The sequence below is a fragment of the Belonocnema kinseyi genome, chromosome 4 (genome assembly GCF_010883055.1).
Source record: "Belonocnema kinseyi isolate 2016_QV_RU_SX_M_011 chromosome 4, B_treatae_v1, whole genome shotgun sequence".
NCBI classification, from domain to species: domain Eukaryota; kingdom Metazoa; phylum Arthropoda; class Insecta; order Hymenoptera; family Cynipidae; genus Belonocnema; species Belonocnema kinseyi.
The window spans coordinates 57968397-57982922 of NC_046660.1; positions in this window are offsets into that span (position 1 = coordinate 57968397).

Sequence of the window (14526 nt, forward strand, 5' to 3'; positions counted from 1 at the left end):
GCAGGACTCCTTCTGGCCAAGAGCGACCTCTTCGTGAAAGGTCCAGGTCTCCTCATGCTGCTGACCCTTTTCTTCATGCCATACCTAGGTCTCCCCCTGCCTCGTGTCCTTCTGCTGATCTAGTATTTGGGTAATTTGGGTAATTGGTAATTTATACCACCTGATCAACTTAGATTTCTTCGACTTGCTCCCATCAATAATCCTGAACTGCAATTCGAAATTCGCAAATATACTTTCCCTTCCAATAAACCACTTCAATTGAAAGTATCACGTAATAAAGCTGCACCTATACCAACCGAAGATCGCAATGTTTTAACAACATCTACTGGTGACGTCATTGCAATACTTGAGCTTAATAATACAATTCTTGGAGGAATATACACAAGTAATACTGCCAGTGCGAGACGGGCGAAAATAAATATCGACAGCAGCGAGATTTCCATAATGAACCGAGCTGAAATCAACTAAATTCCCATTAGCGCACGAAATTCAATCTCTAAGAATTATAGGTTTTTATGTTTAAAAGAAGAGTAATAAGTAATTCTCCATGCTGATAATTTAATTTTTTTAAAAAATGTAAAGCTTAACACGGTGTGAGTCCTCCAGTTTTCTCCATAAATAACCCAGTCGGAGTAAACAAAAATAGTATTCCTTTTTCAGCTGCGTCATTTAGGTTTGCAAGATTTTCGCTTTTCATCTTGAAAAGCTGAACTACTAACTACAATTGGAATAATTTAACAAAAATAAATCATTTTTTAAAACTGCTTTATATACAGGCATATCAAGAGTAACTAAATCCAAAGGCTCATTTTATGCGTATATTATTTCGTGCGCAAATTCCTAAGAAATTACGAGTACGTGTGGTCTTCTTGCAGTGGTCTTCCGTAAACTGATGTTAAAGATGTAAACATTTCAATTTCCGATATTTTGGAATTGGGAACTCGGGAAAGAGGACCTCAGAGAATTAAAAATGTAATTGACCTAATATTTATTATACTATATATTTTCTATTAATCTTTAATTGTAAGCTTTTTTTAAATAATAACTCACCAAAATAAAAATAACTGAATAATTTTAACCCTAATGTTAATTCATAAAATTTGCATTAATTGTAGAAGAACATTAACATCTAGGAGTTTTCTAAGAGTAAATATAGATGAATTATAACAAATCATGTTTTAATTTGCATTAATTATTACCTCATAACGTGAAATGACAACAAAAGTTTGAATATTTCAGGAAAAAACGCTACTTTGTACGATTAAGCAAAGAGAATGCTAATAATAATAATAATAATAATAATAATAATAATAATAATAATAATAATAATAATGCTAATAATACATTGTTTAACAACGTCCGTTTGTTAACTTGAATTATTATTATGTTTGCTACATTTAATAGAATTATTCATATTTAGTATAAGGTAGTATTTTATGTGTTGGAAATAATTTGCATTTAAAAAACCGCCAAAGAATCATAATTAGCAAGAATAGTAGATTATGTACCTAGGAAGCAAAGTTGAACTTTATAGGAGGATGCAGAATTTAACGCCTGAGTCGAAGTTGAAGACGGTAAAACGGCATCCGAGTATAAAAAAACTTTTCTGTAGGGATGCATACGATACTTTATCATAAATAGGCAGAATAACAGGTCTTTTTCTGGAAAACGGCGCTTATTTGGACCGCATACGCACGCGCAGGCGTTGATGTTAGAATTCCAAAATTTACTTCGTAGTTAAATTTAGCTTTAAAATGAATTCTTCTCACTCTTTATTTCACTTTTCTTTACTTTCCACTCACTTCTTCCTCCCTTCTCTCACTTTACGTGCCGCTCTTCGCAGTAAAATAAAGTTATAATTTACTGCCGCCCTGCGGGCAGATGAAGTGCGTTTCTTCTGCCTATTTCAGATAAACATCTTTAATCCCGAACGTCAGCAAGAATTGACGGTTACCAAGTGCGGTCGCCTACAATCACTTGGAGGTATCATATCCTCTCCACCTCCTGAAGAATAAACTTAGCAAGATATCATAAATGTTAATCTTGCCTTTTTTCATCAAAATAATTGTTCTAATCAAAAATTTGGTGTAAGCAGAGGTGTCAAAAATCCTTTTTTTTAATGTGCGTTGGAAATAGCATCATCAATTTGTGAGACACTTTATCTATGTTTTACACTATCGGAATACAAAGCAATTGATTTCTTTTTCGGCTTTCAAAATTATGACACAACAAATACAAAGAACTTGCAAAGGTTCACTTTGATCACTTTTTGAAGCACTCAAAAAAGTCTCTACCTCGTCGGGCTTGGGTGGATTTTTTAAGCAAACAGAGGAATCGCTAAAGAGGCGCTATGTGTCAGCGAGTCACCATCTTCTCTCCTTGACCTACCACTTATAAGCCAACAATAGGTCCCAATGATTTTGGAAAACTAAATAAGCCAGAAAACGATGTTCTCAAACACCCTCCCCCAACTCAAACGCCTTCTAAAGTAAGTTGGATCAAATTTTTTCTAGAGGAATGGTAGGATTTCTTGCATTATTTTACACAATTATCAATTTGATTGACAACACTGATTTTTTAGTTACTAATTTAGCCAGGGACAGATGCTCGCACATCTTCAGAAACCTACGCCTAGCTGGATACATGCCCACAATTCCCTTCAGATGTATAATGAATGTTTTTAAATTACATTCTTTCACGAAAATATGAAAATATTCATAATAGTAAAAATCCTTTTGATTTTTTTATTAGCTCATTAAATTAAAGGATGATCATTATCCCCCCCCCCCCCCCGACCCACTTTATAGTGAGTTAGGCCTTAATTTTTTCAGCAGTGTGTTGATCAGCAGTGAGGTTGATCTAATTTTATCTAGAAAAATGCTGCGATTTATTTTCATATATCATGCAATCCTCAAATTGCTTAGCCTCACTGATTTTTTAAATCGATCCAGAAACAAGCAGGTACTTTTTCACTGTATTTAAAAAACTATGAGACATACCCCCCCCCCCCCCCCCCCCCCCCCCCCCCCCCCACCTAATGTAGCTTTGACAAAACTGTTGGAAAGACCCCAATAATCAACTTGAAAAATTACTGACGAGTTTATTTAGGCTCAATAAGGTTCAGTTTGTAGTTGCTCGATTACAAAACTACCATATAATATTATTCTAGTGGTTAAGCGACCTTTAGAAACATTTCCCTTAATGTAGTTCTAACGAAGCGATTGGAAGTACCTCATATAATAGCTCGAATGAGTACTTCCGAATTTTTTCAGTCTGAATAAAGAAGATGAATTCTTAAAAAAAGAATTACAGTTAACCTCCTAATCTCGCATTGCACTGAACCCTTTCACGTGGCCAAGCCACTTATATGATTCATCGGTTTTTCTGTCGTATTTATTTTTTTGTGTGGGTGGAAATTCGCTAGCCGCCACAAATCTAGCCGCTTCGAACTACTTCAATGCAAACAACATATCCTAAATCAAAAAATCCCAAGCACACCAATCTCAAGCCCACAAAACCCAATTCCACAAAAATTAATTCCGCAGAATCCTAAGACTATCGAACCCCATGCCACATATCCAAAACCCATGATTTCCAAGCACAAGAAATCCAAACGCACAAAACCCAACCCCACATATTCCAAGAACGCAAAAGTGAAACTCGCAAAACCCAAGCTAACTTATTCTAAGCCCACAAAATAAAAAATCTTGAAACCCAAACGTACATACTCCAGGGTCAACATATTCGAAATCCAATCCACAAAATGCAACATCAAAAGTTCTGAACCAGCAAAACCTTATGCTGCAAGCCTGAAAAACCCTTGGCAACATGATTCTTTCTTTTTGTTTGCTTTTTGTGAGTTAATGTTAGTATGAAACACTTTGTTCCAAAGGAAAAAGAAACCTATTCGATGTATTTCTTATCTGCATAGGGGGGGGGGGGGGGGGGGGGGGGGGGGGATACGTCTTCTCTGAAGGTGTTTGTTAAAGAGGACAGTCTTCTGATGAGTATTTACAACAAATTTCATTGGGATCAGTAAATATTTCTGGCAGCAGCGTATTTTGTCTATTTGTTCCCCCACTTAGCAGCGTGACGCTTAGAAGGTTTTAGGCTGATAAGACACTAAAAATTAATGGCTGGTGCTGGCGCATGAAGTTCCCTGTAGAAATACGTATCGAGGCTTACCGTAGAAACGAGGCAGCCAAAGCAAAAGAGAGGCAGGTTCTCCTGTAGGTCGCCGTCTTTAAGGAGGGGCCCTAATGCCCACTCGTCTGTATCGAAGGGTAAAGAAGAGCCAAATTACTTCCGCAAAAATTCCCAGAGCTACTGGATCGTGAGCTTGTTTTCCCTGATATATTTCTTCTGGCCATCATGCTCGCCGATTGCGCGTCTTCTAATCTGGACGAGCGGGCTTCTTTTCACTCCCTGTCAGGAATGGCTAGTTGACAGCCACTCACGATGAATGATTTGACCGAATGTGAGCGACGATGCATACGGTATGTGAGACAGGAAAGGCCTTTAAGTCCCACAGAAGTTCTATGTTTTTTATGTAAAGAGCGAAGTGTGAAGTAAAATTCGATGTCCTCCTTTTAATTAATTAAAATTTTTTATACTTAAACCTCAGAGGCGGTGGCCCAACGTTCAGTAGAAGGCCAGCCTCATACCGATTGATCGAATAAGAGAAGAATAAAACAAGTAATTAACAGGGTTACTATTTTTAATTTCAAATTGACACTGATTGTTCCGCGGAAAAGAAAGGAGGTAAAAAAAGGTTGAGGAGTAAAAGAAAAATCTAGTGGATTTGGATAAGGATTAAGCAGAAAAAGGATAGTAAAATTGCTAAAGGATGAATAAGGTGTGGGAGGAAAATGTGGATTTATGGAGAATGACTTACAGGATGTGGTGTTAAAGAATCGATGGCACGTCTGCCAAGACTAGTTGAAGAAGTCAAAAACTTGGGGAAATCTCGACTACACAAAAAGTTTTACTATACCATTTTAATAAGCCTTTGAAAATAGCAATTATATCGAAAAATTCATAATATTCAGGCATAATGCTTAGGTCTACCCTAACTTCATTTATTCGCAATAAAAAAGAAGCTAAGTCTTTTACAACGATGTTTCAAGTTTATTAATTTATTATGAATGCTTCTATTAATATAATAAAAAGATTAATTATTCATAATAAAGTCCCAAACAATCAATGCATTATTAAACGTAAAATTAATAAATTGTTGAGGAACTTCCTGGCCTTTCAGAAGTAAGCCTGGCAAAAGGGAACGTTGCGATAATGACTATGACATTTACGCCGTTGGCTATGAAAACTATAATGAATTAACTGTTTTCTGTAATTATCTATTTCCTGTAAAATTTGGATCCGACTTCAGATCACAAATACTTGTGCAGCTCTTTAAGGCAAGTGGCAAAAATCTTGCCAACTGGATTGATAGAGCTGAAAGACAGAGAGGTGTTTATTCCATCATGTCTGAGCTACGAGAGCAAAGCTAGATAACTAGAAGCTACTTTTAGATGTACATTTTTTTAATTGAATGAACGTTGAAGGAGATTGATATTAACTGACGTCTTTAAGGTACGTATCCGAAACGTTTAGAAATTGGATTTCGATTGCCCACTGGAGTTTCCCAGATTTCATCACGATTCATTTCAGATATTGCGCCACTGTATATGTTAATTTTTGCCCGTTTTGCAGACTTAGTATTACTTGTATATATTCCACGAAGGAATGTATTATTGCCTTCAAGTATTGCAAGGATGTCACCGCTAGATGTTGTTAAAACATTTCGTTCTTCATTTGGCATGCGCACTGCTTCATTAGATTTAGCTTTTATTTGTAGTGGTATACCGACAGGAAAAGTGTATTTGCGAATTTGGAATTGCCGATGTGGATTAGTATGGGGAATTAGCCGAACAAAATTTAATTGATCAGATGAAAATCCATGTACGAAACTAGAACGATGACTGGCAGGAGAAGACCTTGTCCTAGCACGAATAGAAGGCTCGGCAGGAGAGGGCGACCTTGGCCAGGTACGAGGAAGTATCACGCCCGAAGAAGAAAACCTGGTATCAATGTCTGTTTGGTCAGGATGATGCGAACTCTCGCGAGAATGATGACTGTCACCAGAAGAAGAAGTGCCTAAACGAAGATCAAGAGGAATTGGTTCGCCATTAGGTAAGCATTCGAACTGAAAACTCAACTCTGTAACAAGAACCCATTTATATAGCTTAATACTGTTTGAGATAAGAGAATTTATTTATCTACCATCATTTTTTGTGTTTAGTTTCTTAACTTGAATTTAACACTCAGTTTAGTTCCAGCGTGGACCTATTTTTTGTATAATTATTTCGCAGAAGGTTTTTTTCATAGCAAATAAAGTGTGATTATTTTTTGTTATCTAGAACTGTGATGTCACCTTTAAAATGGAGTTTTTTTAAATGGTTTTCTTTCTAAGCTGTTTGAAGATTATCACTACTTGAAAATTCTATCGTAATTTTTAATAAAACATGTATGAATGATAGGGATTTCTTTTAATTACTTTGAATTTATGTATGCATTTATTTTTATTTTAACGCACCTAGACATTGCTCAATTTCAACAAACTCAATTAATCTTTGGAAGAAAATAGAAGTTTCAATAGAATGCGAATTGAATCGCAGAAATTATTAATTTCGTATAGCATAAAAGATATTCTTAAAATTATAAATACATTATATTATTATATTCACCAATGGAGTTGAGAATAACCGCCGAAAATAAAAAAAGAGCATAGTCAGTCCTCATCTTTCCTTATTAGAAGCACAACTGATGGATGTAAAATTAGGAATGATCGAAGATAAGAGATCAGAAATTATGTTTATAGCAGGTGCTTTAGTTCTTTTTCTCATAATACAGACGGCCAATTTTTCGTTTTGAGATATTTGCTTTTGATTATAATCCGTTTCAAGGAAAAATGTATTCAGGGAATTCTTAAAAACCAAATTTACAATTAATATGATATTGAAACACACTGTCTGAAATTTTTTCAACGCAAGCACTTTAAAATGATAAATTTGTTATTTTATGTACAGGTAACTGAAACTGATTTTCATGAACTTATAATAGAAAATTCTCTTTTAAAAACTATATTATTTATTTTTTTGTATTATACACCAGTTTTTCTAATTTACTATAACTAATCTAAAATTTCAGGGGAAAAAACACTTTTTTTTTAATTTTTCATAGAACATACAAAAACAACTATCGTGCGCTTTAAAAAAAATGTATCCTATAAACAAAAATTTCAAAAATATTTGCTTTTAGAAGTGTTTTTTTTTGGGGTTTTCTGAATATAATTTTGGGGTTGGGTATATAGTATAGCATTTTCAAAGTTCAATTTTGTGACTATTTTCAATGTTTAAGTTCAATGCTTGATTTACATGGAGAAACTTTGGTATTGGTTTTTTAATTTACGAGGGGTGGATTCTAGGGGTTGTTGAATATTATTTTGTGATCGGTAAAATAAAGCGGAATTTTCTAAAGATGAATTGTGCGATTATTATCAATTCCAAAATATTATGGTTGCTCTAAATTGAGGTACTTTTGTACTGCTTGGCTTAAAGTGCTTATACTTTACAATAGTACTTTGAACAAAATAATTACAAGGTTTCTATAAATAACGCAAAGATAGAATTTTTAAATTGAAAATATTCGCATAATTCACTTTAAAAAAATTTATGTAACTTTTTGTTGTTGTGCAAACCTCATTATAATATTTCCCAATTTTAGATTTTTTTCTGTTGAGCGCAGAGCAAGTCCCACAAAAGTCCTTCCCAAACCCCTGCCAAAAACCCCTTCCAAAGAAATCTAGAGAACGATCAACGCTTGTAAATTTTGGCATGATAAGCGCTAGTCTTTCTGCGTACTTCCATTAATATAATAATCTTAATGATGCGTCTTGTCCTGTGCTATCTTTTTTGGTGTTTCTGACGAAAATAAAGTTGTGATTCATATGAAAGAGCGTAAGAGCATTTTTTTGCAGTTACGGGGTTGTGTGGAAGTGTGGGAGAGGCTATTCTATAAGTGTAAAAGGGTTGATGCAAAAACTGAAAGTGCTAATTTGGAGGTCAGTTGTTGAGGGCCGGAGAAGTGAGGAGAAAGGTAGAATACAATAGATCGAAAGGCTGGGCCAGTTTGCATAGGTTGACTAGCCCAGTGTGGTCCGGCAGAGGGAAGCAGCATATATACAACAGCACCGGTGCTGTTCAATCAAACAGTACTTGATTGATTCAGATCTCGCAGCTTAGAGTCGAAACAACTTTCTGAAAAATGGAGGCAGGGTTTACAATTAAAATTAATGAGGGGGATAAGACAAAAGATAGTGAAAGACAAAGGGAAGATGAGAAAATGAGCAGGAAGATGAAAAGTTGCGGAAAAAGTATTTTAAAAAGTCTCCACCGGAGAGGAATAAGTCAAAAGGTAAAGTTGATCTAGAGAGCTTGAAAAATCTTATTAAATGGTTTAAGATAAAACGAACTAAATTATTAATAGCCGAGGAAAGTTTAAAATAAATAGCCAAATAATTGAGGCGAAAGTGCACGTTGAAGAGGTATATGGAGTCGAAAGAAAAAATGAAGGAAAATAGCGTATGTATGTAGTCAAACTGAGAAGTGGAGAAGAAAAATTTGATATCTTAAAAAAAAAATGCTTTAAAGGGACAGGAAGAAAGAATAAAAGAGGATATGAAGGGGATTAAGAAAAGAAGAAAGTGGATCATGAAACAGAGAGCAAAAAGTGTAAGAGTGTACAGGAATAATGTATGCGTCGAGAAGTACAGAATGTGGACAAATGGGAATCTGTGAATATGGGACGATGATAAAAAAAAATTGAGTGAAGTAAATAGAAAATATACATGGTAACCAGAGGTTACCATAGAGGAGAGCGAAGAGAAGTTACTCAAAGGATATATATGGCAAATGCAAGAGGTAAAGAAATAGAAAGTAAAGGGAAGAAAAAAGGGGGAACGCTTTTAGGAGCAAGGAATGAGTTAGTTGGAAAAGACAGAATAGAAATGGGATTCAAGGAAATGGATAAGGTAAGGACGTGAATACTGAAGACAACAAGAAGAAACATAAAGATAGTTAACGTTTCGAGGAGATGGGGATAAGGAAACCGTTGGAGTGTGATTAGAAAATGAGTTGCGGAAAAGGATAACGAATTGGTATAGATGGGAGGTGATGTGAATGCTAGAATGTAAGTAGGAAACGAAATAAGGTCAGAATGCTTCCCGGTCATTGCAACGTCAAAATGCGGAAACTGGAGAAGGGAGGGAAGAAAGGAGGAGGAGCAACGGAGAAAAAATCAAATATGGGCAAATAGGGAGTGGAAAAGCTAACAGAATATACGGTAAGAATAGAAGAAGAGCATGTGGTGTCTAAAGATGGAGAAGGCGTGGATGATATGTGTAAGATGCGGCTATGGGTATAGAACAGAGATGACTAAATTACTGGCTGTAAAACGACCGGAGGAGAAGGCCACGTATATAGGGGAGGTAGAGAAAGCAATAAAGAAAGAAAGGGAATGGAAAGTACTTCATAGATAAAGAAGCGCATGGAAAGGGATCATTGAAGAGATAAGTATTGATCAATGGACTGTATGTTTTGAGAAATTGCGAAGAGAGATGGATAGCAACATAACAAGGAAGTGTAGAAAGATCATAGATGGAGACATGAAAGTTGGGAAAGAGGTGAGTAGAGAGGAGGTTATACAAGTATTTCAGAACTTAAAAATAAACACGACGATAGAAGGGGATGGAGTACAGAATAAAGCGTCGAAATTTGACGGAAAATGGTTAGAGAACAGACTTAGGAAGTATGTGATGAGGTCTAGAGACGGGAAGAATGGCGTTATAGCGCACACTCTAAAAATATTATTTAAACATTCCTAAACCTGACAAACTGAGCGCGATTTGAAGTAAAAAATGGATTAGAGTTGATATTTTTAAAGATAGTTTTTCGGCTTCAATCTATTTATCCAAAGAAAAAGATGTGCAATACAATTTTCACAAACAGATATATCCTTCGAAATTTTTTTGTCCTTATTGCATGCGGACACTTAATTAATCAAATTGTACTGGGGATCAACAGATTCACCGTGAACAAAATGTGGACAGCACCATACCATTTTTATCCGACTTGTTTATTTGTCAGAAAAGCTGGATAACTAGAAGATACGTTCAGTAATACATTTTTTTAATTGAATAAACAGCGTAAAAGATTGTTGTTCACAAATGCCTTAAAAGTCGATATATAAAATGTTTAGAAATTGGATTTCGCTTGCCTAAGGGATTTTCGATGATTTAATCTTTATACATTTTCAACACCACACCACTGTTTATGTTTATCTTCTCCCGTTTTGGAGGCCCAGTATTGCTTGTATACATTCGACGAAGAACTTTATTATTATTCCCAAATATTGCAAAGATGTCACCAGTAGATGTTAAAACGTTCCGTTCCATTGTTGGCATGGGTGCACTTCCACCTCGTGCTGCTTTCAATTGAAGGGGTAGACCGGCAGGACGATGGCAGGGACGAGCCTTTCTTAACCCAGCACATAGAGACCTGATATCATGGTCCGATCTTTCAAGATAAAGCGCATGCTTAAAAAATCAGGAGAAGAAGAATAGCCGGAACGAGGATCAACAGGGATAGGTTCGCTATCAGGGAAAAAGTAAAACTGGGAACTGATATCTCTAACAAAAAATGATTTGTATAGTTTTTCATAATGTATAAGACAAGAGAGATTATTTCTTTCAAAGTATTTTTTCCTTTCAATTTCTTTTCTTCAGTTTGAAAAATACTTCAGCTCAAGCATGGCTCAAGCTGGCTATAGATAATTTATAGAAGGAAATAGTAATTTTGGTAGAATGTAAATTGAATAGCGTAAATTCTGATGTGCGTATTGCACAGAGATGTGATTAAAATGATAAATACATAATATTTTCATAGTCACCAATAAAATTGAGAATAGTTGCCAAAGCTAAAACAGGTGTGAAATTAAGAATTATATCAGATAAGAGCTCAGGCATTATATTTAAAGCAGGTGATGTAGTCGCTTCCTAATATAATACAGAACCCCTTTCCAACGTCTCATGACAAAAGGAAGACACCCCTGTGACTGTTCACAGAAAAAATGTTAGTAAAATCCCTACCCCTTTCCAACGTCCCGCAAGGGGGGCACCCCTCTGACTATTCACAGAAATAATGATGTTCAAACCCCTACCACTTTCCAAGGTCTCGTCAGGAATGGGAGCCCCCCCCCCCCCCGACTGATCAAAGAAATAATTATGTTCAAACCCGACCCCTTTCCAGTTTGTCGTGGGGGGAGAGAAGACCCCTGTGACTGTTTACAGGAATAATGTTGGCCAAACCCCTAGTCATTTCCAACGTCTTGTGGGGGAAGGTAAGGTACCCCATTGACTGTCCACAAAAATAATAATGGTCGAATCCTGACCCATTTCCAACGTCTCGTGAACCCCTCAGACTGTTCACAGAACTAATTGTGTTCAAACCCGATGCTCATGTCCAACTTTTCACAGAAATAATTTTGGTCTAACGACTTACCCCTTTCCAACACAGTGTGCTCGGACTAGACACTGAAATAACATTTTCCAAGGATTTTCATTCTGGAAAATAAACTTTTAAGATGGCCGATTTTGTGTATCGAACGGTAGCATTATACACATATGAAAAAAAGCAATTTTTTAATATGCAAACAAGATTATTAAATATATAAATGAAAGTTTGATTCGCTTAAGTTAAATAACGAAAAACGGACCTTTTTCCTTTAAAATTTTAGATATAAACCAAAATTTTTCTCCTTAAAAAGAATCAATTTAAAAATAATAATTTTATTTCTAAAATTGACACAATTGTAATTTATCTAGACCATAAGAAATAATTTATTAAACGTTTACTTTGAAACTTAATGGTCAAATTATGATGACAATTCCCTTCGCCTAAGAATTTATGCAAATCTTTAAACTTTAAAATACATCGCGCAGTTATATTCCTTTAAACAATAATGACTAAGAGTCTTTGTTTAAAACAATATACATTTTTAACAAAATATTTAATCAAAGTATAAAGTTATTTTATTTATATTCCCCTAACCCCTTTATTAACAAAATAATGTTATGATAATATTTACATCCGGACACATATCCAGACATATCCTCAAATGTTTTAATTTTTTAAACAAAGTTTATTTATAATTTAAAAATAATATAAAATTCTAAAAAAATTTATTTTGAATTTAAGTATAAGTAATTATTAATTTAATTCATTAAAAAAAATTAATGCACTTGGCCAAGTCTCCGTAAAGTTGAAAGACTTGACCCAGAAAAAACGATGGCAAAAAAGCATATACAACTTTAAAACAGAATACTTTTATCGAATGTTACGTGAGTTTTACTAAAAAACTGGCTAAGTTTGCCTAGACTACCTACTGGTAACTAAATGTAATTTTCAGGCACTTGTAATTAAAAATACGTTTATAAAAATTATTTGATATTTTTTTTTTATTATGCAGTAGTATTTTGAATTTACTATAATTCGCCAAAAAAGTAAAAGAAAATAATATTTGTGAGTTTAAATAGTTGAGATTTAAAATATTGGTACTGTCTCAAGTGCATTCTATAATAAAATTAGAAACATTTGCATTACGAATAGATTTTTTGAGTCGTTGAATATTATTGTTTTACAAAAAGAAACTTTAAACTTGTTTTTATAAAAATATTGGGGTTAAATTTTCGAGTTGAATGAATATAGTTTTAGGATTGGGAACGTAGCATGAAGTTTGCCGTTTTGAATTTTGTAAATATTTTCAATTTTTAGTTCAGTGTTTAGTTAACATAGCGACATTTTTGTATTGGTTTGTTAAATGTACAAGGTATGTTTCCAGGGGTTATTGGATATTATTGTTAGATTGGTAACAGAAACTAGGGTGCATTTTAAGTGTAAAAAATATTATTTTGTAGTTGGTAATAACGAGTAACATTAGTTGTAAAATGACCTGCAGCTTTCTGAAAGCTAAAGCGAATTCAATAAAAGTATGGTTCATAAAAACACATTCTTAGCTTTTTCCTGGCTTTCGCCCAAGTCCAGTTTATACTTCCATACGTCTATTTTTTATCAAAACATTTTAAGAATATGAAACCATTCTGTGTAATTATGAAACAATGACTGTTTCGAAGAGTAATTGTTTGTCTATCTTTATTTTTATTTTGACTAAATTCTCTCTGAGTCACTCACAAACTCGAGTGGCTCGCAAATGCGACGATTTCCGAGCGTATAAATATTGGTAAAAGGGCAAATCCATAGTTTAATTGCCCAAAATTGAGTCGCAGCTTGGAGGACTGCAGATCGAGTTTTTGCAAATCATGCAATAAAAAGCATAATTCTGAATTGCATATCGAGAAAGCAGAAGGAGCAAAATATCTTTCCATCTGAAAATAATATAACGTCAGTTATTTTGTTTATATAAATCGAAAAGGAATTCCTTGCGAATGTAGTGACTCTTGATTCGCGCTTACAACCACATTGCTTAACGAAACGACTGGCCACCAAATTAAAATGGTTCAAACAAAAAAGAGACATTTCGCTTACATAGAATATATTATCCGCAACAACTTAAAATCACAAATCCCGATTCCCATTGACGCTCGTAAAATCACTTTACCAAAATTTTCTGATACAACCTGTGGCCATTTATTGAGAATGCCCTGAGTCAAAGATTTTATCAAAGAAAGAAGTTCGCATATTGAATGCATTGAAAAAATTTAAGTTAAGGTGAAGAAAATGGAAGATGTATTGTTAGACCTTATTTCAAGCAAAAGGTAGTCGATTTAGGCAAATCTTATACGATCGCATAAACACGATTCTACGCGTTGGAGAAAAATTTGAAGAAAAAAACCAGAAACGAAAGCATCATATATCGAAAATCAGAATACTTCTGAAGAGATTTATCACATGCCTGAGCTAATAAAAGTCTCTGATCGTGATGGTTTTTATCAAACACATCTCATTTAGTAATAAAGGATTCAAGTTTGATAACGTAACTTCGCGCACTTTACGATGGCTCGACAAAAATGTCAATTGGCTTATCACTAACATAAAGTGACAATCTAATGGTAGGTCTCACAATTCAAGATAACTTATTTTTCATAAGCACTCGATTCCGCGCGAGGAGATTTTTTTCGTGGTAAGGAGATTTCCAAAACCCATTAAAATATTTCAATTAAATACTCTTATTTACGGAACTTCTGTCGCCTTCTTTCTAGCGACTCGGTCTTTTTATCGGCCCGCGAACGATGCACCTGAATTATTTCCAAGAGCTTTTTAAACGCTGAAACTGATTGATTCAAGTGAACGTTGTTTCTAAATGTCTCTAAGCGTGAGCACTATCGCAGGCTTACGTGTGAATTTCTCCTGTCTCGTGATCCGCAACGCAACGCATCCAAAGCGGTATTTTTGT